This window comes from Spinacia oleracea, chromosome 4, assembly GCF_020520425.1.
Source record: "Spinacia oleracea cultivar Varoflay chromosome 4, BTI_SOV_V1, whole genome shotgun sequence".
In the NCBI taxonomy this organism is placed as follows: Eukaryota; Viridiplantae; Streptophyta; class Magnoliopsida; order Caryophyllales; family Amaranthaceae; genus Spinacia; species Spinacia oleracea.
In genome coordinates this window covers 92,827,468-92,837,193 of record NC_079490.1, presented here as the reverse complement: position 1 = coordinate 92,837,193, position 9,726 = coordinate 92,827,468, and positions in this window count along the sequence as shown.

Here is a 9,726-nt window from a genome sequence, read left to right as displayed (position 1 = left end):
ATGCTATATTAAAAATTCAAAAGCCAAAATCATTCCGCCAAATTCTCGAGTCTTTGACCAAACTCGCAAATTTGGCGTGGGGCTAATGTTCGGGCCCCTCGGTGGGACCCACTTTTACAAGGAAATTACCAAAATATCCCTACTAACGGAAATTATTCAACTACCCCAAACACAAACCCTCTAATGGGATCAGACGTTAATTTTGGGGCCCATATCTCAGGCTCTAGTTGGCCCAAGATTTCATACCCCTACTATTGCTCATATATACTAATAATGCCCTCCGGTATTACTATAAATATGACCCACCTAATTATTACTCAGGTATGAAATTATTTCCACACTGACTCTCTCACTACTTTCTCTCTCGAACTAGACCTGACTTAAGCACAACTATACTTGTTCAGTCGCACAACAACACAGAAGCTACTGATCTCAAATGGCAGTCTTGTGCACCCGAGTTCTGTACCACGCCCGCACAGCAGGCCTGTGCGATCGCACAACACTGTGTACGTGCACCACTGCTCGTGCTCTTGGTGCGTTGTTCTGCTGTGCTGTTGCTGCGCTGTTCTGCTGTGGCAAAGCTGCTATTCTGCTCGTGTGCTACTACTAGGTTGTGGCTGCTATCAAGGCACTTCAAAGCTCGTGGAAACGAGTCAACGAGGCTGCTGTAGTCGAGTGTACAAGGCTGTTGTTTGCGCGCGCTATTCTGCTTGCTTTGTTGTGGCTGTTCATGCACTTTGAGGGCAGCAACCAAGTTAATTGCTTTGTCGCTGCACATAGAAATCGTAAAGCATATTATTGAAATTCGAATATCAAAAATAATAATTCGTTTAACATTTTTTTACAAATCGCAAAACATATAACTCGTCGACAAGCATAATGACACATTATTAACACGTTAATACTGAAAACGACTCTTGCGCAATGAGAATGCGCACAAAAGGCACGTTTAGAGCAAAAAACGACTAAAATATACGCAAGACGAGAAAATGTTACGATAAATGCAAAAATGCAATAAACGAACTAAAAACGATAAAACTAAGCAAAAATAATAATAAAATGCTAATAAAATGAACTAAAATCCTAAGGTAAGAGCGACATAAATGTCGCTCATCACTCTCTCACTACTTCCTCTCTCGAACTAGACCTGACTTGAGCGTCGGAGAGTGTTTTCTCGGGAACCCCCCCAAGCCAGTTTATGTTTGCCCTTTTGTAGGAAAAACGACAACCGATTGGAGGAAAACAACAACCCTGGTTGACGAGACTTCCCTTATTTGCACACTTAGCAATTTCTTCGCAGAAACACACATGAAACTCTCAAACTAATAAAGTAAAGTAAAAATGAAAAAAGTAAAATAAAAGCATTATCTCCCTATTTTATACTCCAACATTATATGGATGAACATGAACTGCAACCAACCGCACCACTAATCCATTATTAACTTTAAAAATTTCTTATTTTCACCTGCTATTTCATAACTGATCAAATCTAAAAAAAAAACCCAGTAACTTATCGCAATTTCTTGTCAAATTATCAAAATATATTATAAATCTTCCATAAGTATAAGAATATAAGTGTATATTTGTATAACTAGCCAACATTTATAATTCAGCAAAACAAAATTGAGTACTTAGTTAAGAAGGAGAGATTGAGAGAAGTACTGAAAATAGTCAGAGAGATGATGAAGAGTTCAGATTCTCTTGTAAATTTGTGTGGTCTTCAAGGGAAGGAAATCACGGAATTGAAGGATTAGAGGAGATAAGATTAAGAGAGGGAAAAGGGAAAAGGGAGATCCTAGAGGGTGGCGGCACATCATGCTTTTTTTATTTTTTTGAGGGAATAGCCGAAAAGGGTTTCAGGTTGGTTTCTATTTTTCAAATTGTATTGTCGTTGTTTCTCTTAATTTCGGGCCAGGACTAGCGCGGGCATGTACTTCTAGCCCAAACCCGACCCGAAATAACTCGGGCCTGTTTTCAAATGCCCAAACCCGATCTTCGGGCCTGTGTTTTTGTGCCCAGACCCGTTGTTTTTTCGGTCGAGCCTGTAGGCCGAGTTTCATTTGATCAGATCTGATTTTTTGTGGATCCAAGGCCCATTTGTACCAAACAATTAAAAGCAACCGCGCATAACTGATTCCCCGTAGACTTCACCTTCACGAAAGAAAAACCCCTCACCTCTGATCTCCATAATTCTCTGCACTTTTCCTCTCCTCCATAATTCCCCAGCAACTCGCGACCTCTCTCTCCTGCAACATTTATTAAATTCTCTCTCCTCTTGTTATAGTAAATCGAATAACAACGTCGAAGAGCAATGGAAAATTCTGAAATCATTGAGAATCAAGCATCATAAATCACACAAATTGATCTTAACAAATCTATTTATGAATATGAGTCAAGTGCCAATTTACACATTCAGAATGAAGGTAATCAATCATGAAACAAAAAAATTAATCTACATTATGCTATTTTTTAAATAGAATTTCGTACATTATATTGTAAAATTCACGTTGCAGTTCATGAAGTTGAAGAGAACAAAGAGGTTGAAGATGATCTAGTCTTGAATTTTGCAATCACCGAAGGTACCTATACAAAAACAAAATTGATTAATGTGATTTGTTATTTGTGTGAACATAGAATTCTGCGATTTGTGTATTTTGTTTTCTTCGTTTAGTTTTTTTCGCTAGTTTTATTAGTGTCGAGTAAGTTGATTATTTGTTCATGATCAAATGGATTATATGTTCATAATTTATAGTTGAAAGTTAAACATTACTATGATGTTATAAAGTGTCACTCTATCTAGTTTGTGAGTTTTATACCTAGTTTATTTGTGTTTTATTTGCATAAAGGTGACTATGATATCATAAAAGTTTTTATATGTATTGAAAGTAGACTATGGTATTTACATGGATACTTTGATATGCTAATGATTACTATGAACTATTGAAAGAAGACTATGATATTTAGTTTTGTATATAACATAGTATTGTAAGTTGGTATCACAATTATCTATTTACACAATAATTGAACCAATCACAGATAATACGGCTAGGGCAACAAATAATGGTGAAGAAATTCGTTGTTGGTTAGTCGGAGAAACTAGGGCAAGTCTTACATAAATATATGATTTGTATTGCCAACATGCAGCTGCTGTAGGTTTCAGTGTAAGGAATGAAAAACAAGTACGAAAAGTTAGAGCTACACAGGTCACAACAAAGTTGTTTTTGTGTTCAGCAGCAGGACAAAGAAACAGTTTGTTGAAAAGAGACCAAAAATAGGAGAAAGATGAAATTGAAGCTCTAGTAACAGAGGAATGTTCTTCTGTTAAAATTAATAAAAGAAAGCCGAGGAGTGTTGTAATAACTATGACATTTTGTAATGCTTTGATAAAAGAAAAACTGAATGATGTGGTCAATCTGAGATAATTCAACGCACAACCACCCCTCATAAGACAACAATGAAACCATCTAAACCGCTCAGAACATGCAATGACAGAACCTAAAGAGCAAGCAATAGAGGATATGCATGAATCAAGTTTCAGACCTAACGAGTCCTTTAGATACATGTTAAACGAAGCTGGTGGAGAAGATGTTGTAGGACATTCATATAAGGATCATATGAATTTCTGTTATAAGATAAAAATTAAGGCTATTGAAGGAGGAGATTCTCAAGTAGTTTATGACAAACTGCCATTGCATAATATGAAGATCCTAATTTCTTTTTTAGAATAAGGTTGGATAAGCATGGAAAGGCTTGTAATTTATTATATAGGGATTCGATGATGCTTGAAGATTACAAAATTTATGGCGATGTTATTGTCCTCGACAATACTTACAGAACAAACCGTTAATTACAACCTCATCTGTGCACCATTTGTGGGGATTAATAACCACTGGAAAAACACTATTGTAGACACCTAATTTGTGTCTCCCCTAATGGGATGATGATGAAACCATTGTACTTGATAGGTGGTTGGAACAACTCCGTGCGGAAGTCCCAATTGCTAAGATGTATTCCAAAATCCAAAGTCCAATTCCAGAGCCCTTTTCCATTTCGGAACTCGGAACAAAATTTAATTTCCAAAATTCAAGTTCAAAATCCAAACACAATCTCGCCGAATGGACCTCTCCATTAGTTTTACAAGGCCATTTACAATCAAAATGCCATTAAGCAATCCAAAATCGAGCACGAAACGACAAAATTGAGCATGCCGAGCCCTGTCTCGTAAAACCGAGTCCAATACAAAACCCAAATAAAAAAGGTGAGTTTTTAGTCACAAAATATTGCCTTAACCACCAAGAAAACACTACGCTCTAAAGCTCGTACAAAGGTACAAAGCCCGGGTACGAAGAAAGGACTGAAGGAAATAATGCCCTTGGTCCAGGTATGCATTTAATGCTAAGTACGTCTAATAAATTCGGTTCAGTATTAATTAACAAGTTAATAATTCAGTGAGATCAAGTGAACTGAATGCCTAGCTAGAGGCCGCTTCAGTTCAAGTGGAATTAATAATATTAATCCACAACTTACTCTTGACTGAACCCGTAGGGTCACAGAAATAGTACGTGAACGGATCAAGTATTTAAGTGAATATATTATTCATTAAGTACTCCATTTATGATCATTCGGAAATGACGGATCTCGGTTCCAGTGGGAGCTGAAATCGTCAAAAGACAAAGTAAAGAATACTCCAGAAATGAAGATATTGCCAGAAACGGAAATATGGTTCATGACGGAAATATAAATATTATCCAAGTCGTAGTTGTTGCAAGAAACGGAAATATGGTTCGTATCGGAAAATATTATCGGAAATAGAAATATTGCCGGAATCGGAAATATTAACGGAATCGGAAATATTGTCGGAAAAGGAAATTATTTCTGGAATCGAAAATATTAACGAAAACGTAAATATTTGTTCGAAACGGAAATGGATTCCGGAACCGGAAAACGAATCGGAAGCTCGACGAGCGACAAGCCGGCAAGCGAGCCGGCCCATCGCTCGACAAGCAAAAGGCCGAGCGCATAGCGCTGAGCATGAAGCCCCGCGCCAGGGCCAGCCGATGGGCCTGGAAGCGCAGTGGGACGCGAGAAGCAAGCAAGGTTGCGGCTGCGGCTGGGCCTAGGCAGGCAAGCGCACCAGCGTGGCCCATCGTGGCTGCGGTGGGTGCTTCGTCTTGGGCTCCAACAAAAGTCTGATTACTTAGTTGTCAAGTAACTTTGGGATTAAGTATTAGTTTTCCTAGTCCTACTAGAATTGGTTTAATTAAGATTTTAATTAATGTTACAATTCTAATTGGATAAGAATTTCAATCCTAGTAGGGTTGGTAATTCTTTTCCTAGTAAGACTCAAACTCCTTATTTCCTACCCTATAAATATGAGGCTAGGCCCTCATAATTATATACATCACAACATAGAAAATCATATTCTTTACTTAAATTGTGTTCAAGAGAGAACATGATATAGCCTAACCCGAATACATAAAACCTTAAGTAAAATCCTAGTTGGTTGAACCTAAGGCGGATCTGAACGTGCTGTGGACTTTCTAAGGAGGGGCAACGTTTCGGGCTCTAAAGACTTGTTCTTGTTTGGTTCTGGAGCAGCTAGGGAATGTACGCATCACATTGTATGTAACCTAAATTATGCTAACTGACTATGTGGCAATTAATTTGGATTATGGCTTTATGGTTTTTCCGCATGAATTATATTATTGTATTATTCATAACCTAACAAGGACGGCGTCATCGTTATCTTTGGCAGCATCTGGGATACGTCAGCAGCGCCTATGATCGCTAGCCTTGCGCCTGGCGCTGACATGGTTTGGGTTTTAGCCGGCTAATCCCCTATTTAAAACCTTCATTTCCTCCCAAATGGAGAAGGGTAATTTTAATACAATGTTGTAATAAACATTTTTCCTCTGAAATTCCAAATACCAAATTCATTCTTCAAAAATCTTCAACATTTCCTACAAATTTTTAAACATTAAAGCAATTGAGAGTACAAATTGGAAATCTAACCTAAACCTAACAAGGTAAAACCGAATCCGTCATACAAATCACCATGATTTAATCTAATGTTCTACCTTTCTTATTTCAAGTTTACTAATCCTATGATGTTCTTGTGATGTTCATACTCACTTGAACTAGGAAAAGTTCAAAAGGAGTAATCTTTGAGGGGATTTCATACTTGAAACCCCCCTCAAATGATCTTCTAAACTCCCATTACAAGTTTCAACTTACAATCTTTATGCTTTGTTTTTAAAAAATATGATTAGTAAGTTGAATCTTTCATTCTTGAAAGTGTTCCTTACAACAATCATCATCAAATCTTCAGAAAACCTTAAATTTATACAAGTTCAAGGATGTTTGGGAAAGTGCAAACCCTTTACCAAGCTAGAAGACATGAACATTCAAATTTCTATGTTCAATATTCAAAGTTCTACATTCAATATTCTATGATGTTTAAATGAGATAAACTTCTCTTTAAACTAGAATCAATTTCAAGTCATTGATCATATTAAAGGTGAGGCCTTTCCACAGTTCAAGGATGTTTGAGAAAGTGCAAACCTTTTTCCAAACTAGAACACATGAACATTCAAATTTCTATGTTCAATATTCAAAGTTCTACATTCAATATTCAATGATGTTTAAATGAGATCAACTTCTATTTAAACTAGAATCAATTTCATGTCATGGAGCATATTAAAGGTGAGGCCTTTTCACAGTTCAAGGATGTTTGGGAGAGTGCAAACCCTTTTCCAAACTAAAACACATGATCATTTAAATTTCTATGTTTAATATTCAAAGTTCTACATTCAATATTCAATGATGTTTAAATGAATCAACTTCTCTTTAAACTAGAATCTGAAGGAAATATGTCCTTCACCCAAGGTGCATTAGTCTAATACCAAGGTTTAGATTAATTACGAACAATTAATTAAGTGAGATCAAGTGATCGGAACAACTAGCTTGAGCAATGCTTCTGATCAGTGAGTTCTAATCTATATTAGGCTGACAACTTACTCTTGACTGAATCTATAAGGTCACACCTTTGGCATGTAACAGATCATCAGATTAAATGAATCGAAAATTCATTTAATAACTTTTCGGGAATTAGTTCGGAAAAACATAAATATACGATATGACGTTGAATCGGAATCGTATACCGTATCGCAAATATTCGTAAGCTAGGAGAAACGAATAATTGTATTGTACGACGGTGATTCGTTAAGTACTATACGATAAACAATAGCAGTAAGGCATTGGTCGCGGATACGAGCAAGGCAAAGCTGTAGGCCCGTCAAGCCAAACGCGCAAGGCCCAACGAGCGCAGCAGCTCGCCAGCGCGAGAGTAAGGCCCGTGGCCTGCGGCTGGGCGCACGCGGGACATCAGCATTGGCAGCAAGCAACAGAGAGGCCCAAGGCCCATGGCTGCATCGCTGCGCGCGCTGCTCGTGGGGTTTGTGCGAGAGCTGGCCGGCTAAGGCCTTGTGCTTTAGCCAGTCATGTTATAACCCTTAGGGTTATAACAACTCCCTCATTATTATGTTTTTCCACAATTCTAATTACGTAATTCAGTTTAACCTAAATCAAAAGAGAAACCCTAATCTCTTTGAGCCTCCGTTCAAACTGTTCTTCCCAAAAAGCTTAAATATCTTGAGTGATGTCTAAGCTACGAATCTTAAGACGGATCTGAATGTGTCGGTGAACCAAGTAGAGGAACGACATTTGAAGTTCTTGTTCGTGTTCGTGATTCATTAAACTAGGGAAAAAGGGCTACAAACGTAAGTCTGCTTGATCTATACTTTATACATGGTTCCTGGCTTTGGGGATTATTCCGCTGCTTTATGTTTTTAACTGTATTCCCCTACAGTTGTATCATGAGCAACATGTATTTTAAGTACTTTTTGGAATTTTAATATGTTTGTGATGTTGTCGAATTTTTTCTGAATATTTCGTGAATTTTCGAAATATTTCTGGATGTTTTGGATCGAACGTAAAATATGTTCTGAATTCCCAAAATGTCGGAAATTCGATTTTTCTTACCATAATCTGATTGAAAACGACGTTTTTGGATCAACTCATGAGAACAAAATCGCAAAAACAGGCCCTGAAGTTCATGTTTTTCGGCGTTTTTGTTAATTAATGAATTAAATTAACAATTTAGAAAGTTTTTCAATTAATTACTTGACCCTAAACTACTCGGAATTAATTAAAATTTTTCCCTACTAATCTTGTGTATATTTTATAATTATGGTAAATTTTCGGCCATAAATGTTAAGTATAAACCCTACTTTTATTTTTTCCTAATTTAATGACTTTTAGACGTAAATGGATTTTTATAAATTATTTAGATCTGGAAATTTATTTAGATGGAAAAGGGAATGCAATTTCATGTTAAATGGCAGATTTCAAAATTTATGGATTAAAATTTTGATTAGATGCGTTAATTTTAATCGATCACCTAAACCAAATTTGATAAAAATCTGAAATTTAAATGTCTAGAACGATTTAAAGTTTTGGATTGGATTATCAAACATATTCAAAACTTTGTTGATATTGATCGTTCGTTAAATTTGAATTTTTGTTAGCCAAGCTTTATAAATTTCTCAAAATTGGATTGTTGGAAATTTAATAAAATCACCCACTTTGTTATTTTTCGAAAAATAAAACGATTTATTTTGTAAATTTTATGACAAATAACATCATGCAAATAACGTTCCGTGAAATTAAAAAATATTATTTTGGTTAGTTGGCTCGTATGACATGAGCCAAAGGCGCGGAACAAGGGCGTGCGTCGTGTTTGGCTAGGCGTAGCCCATGCGCGCTGTACTCCGCAGCTTGGTGCAGCAACGCGAGGCACCCAGCGAGCGAGCTGGGCGAGCCAGAACGCGGTGGCCTTGGCTAGCAAGCAGCAGCGAACAAGCAACAGTAGCAGCAGCTCACGCCGAGGGTTGTGCGATGTGCTATGCGGGGGAGGGGCGTTGCTCCTCGGCTTCGTGTGGCACGCAATGCACAAGACAGCATTGGGCTGGGCGCAAGCCTAGCCCATGTTGCACAATTTTGCTATTTTGCTTCGTTTGGGCTTTGGACTTAACTTTGCATGAAAGGGCTAACGGTGGATGTAGACACCTAATTTGTGTCTCCCCTTTGGGATGATGACGATACCATTATCCTCTTTAGGTGATTGGAATAACTCCAGGCGGAAATCCCAATTGCTAAGAATGCTTCCAAAATTCAAGATCCAAAATCCAACCCCGAGACCGTTCCCCTTTCGGTTCTAGGTACAAAATACAACTTTCCGAATCCAATTTCAAAATCCAAGTACAATCTCAACTAGTAGACCATCCCATTGGTGTTACTAGGCCATTTCCACTCAAAATCATATAAGGCAAGTCAAATTCGGGCGCCGACCCACAAAACCGAGCATGCCGGGCCCCGTTCCGTAAAACCGGAATTCAAAAACCCGAGAAAGGATTGTTTTTAGACGGTAAACGATGCCTTAACCTCCAAGAAAATACAAAACATCAAACCTAGTACTATTCGTACGACAGGTACAACACTACAAGACGAAACAAGGACGATTCCCCGTCCTTGCTTTGGCGGCATATAAGCCACGTCACCAGCGCCCTGCGCTGGCGTGTGCTGGCGTTTTGCACCATTCCCTCCTATAAATACCCCTCATTTCCATCGAAAAAAGGGGTAGCACAACAATACAACGTCGTAATTTCG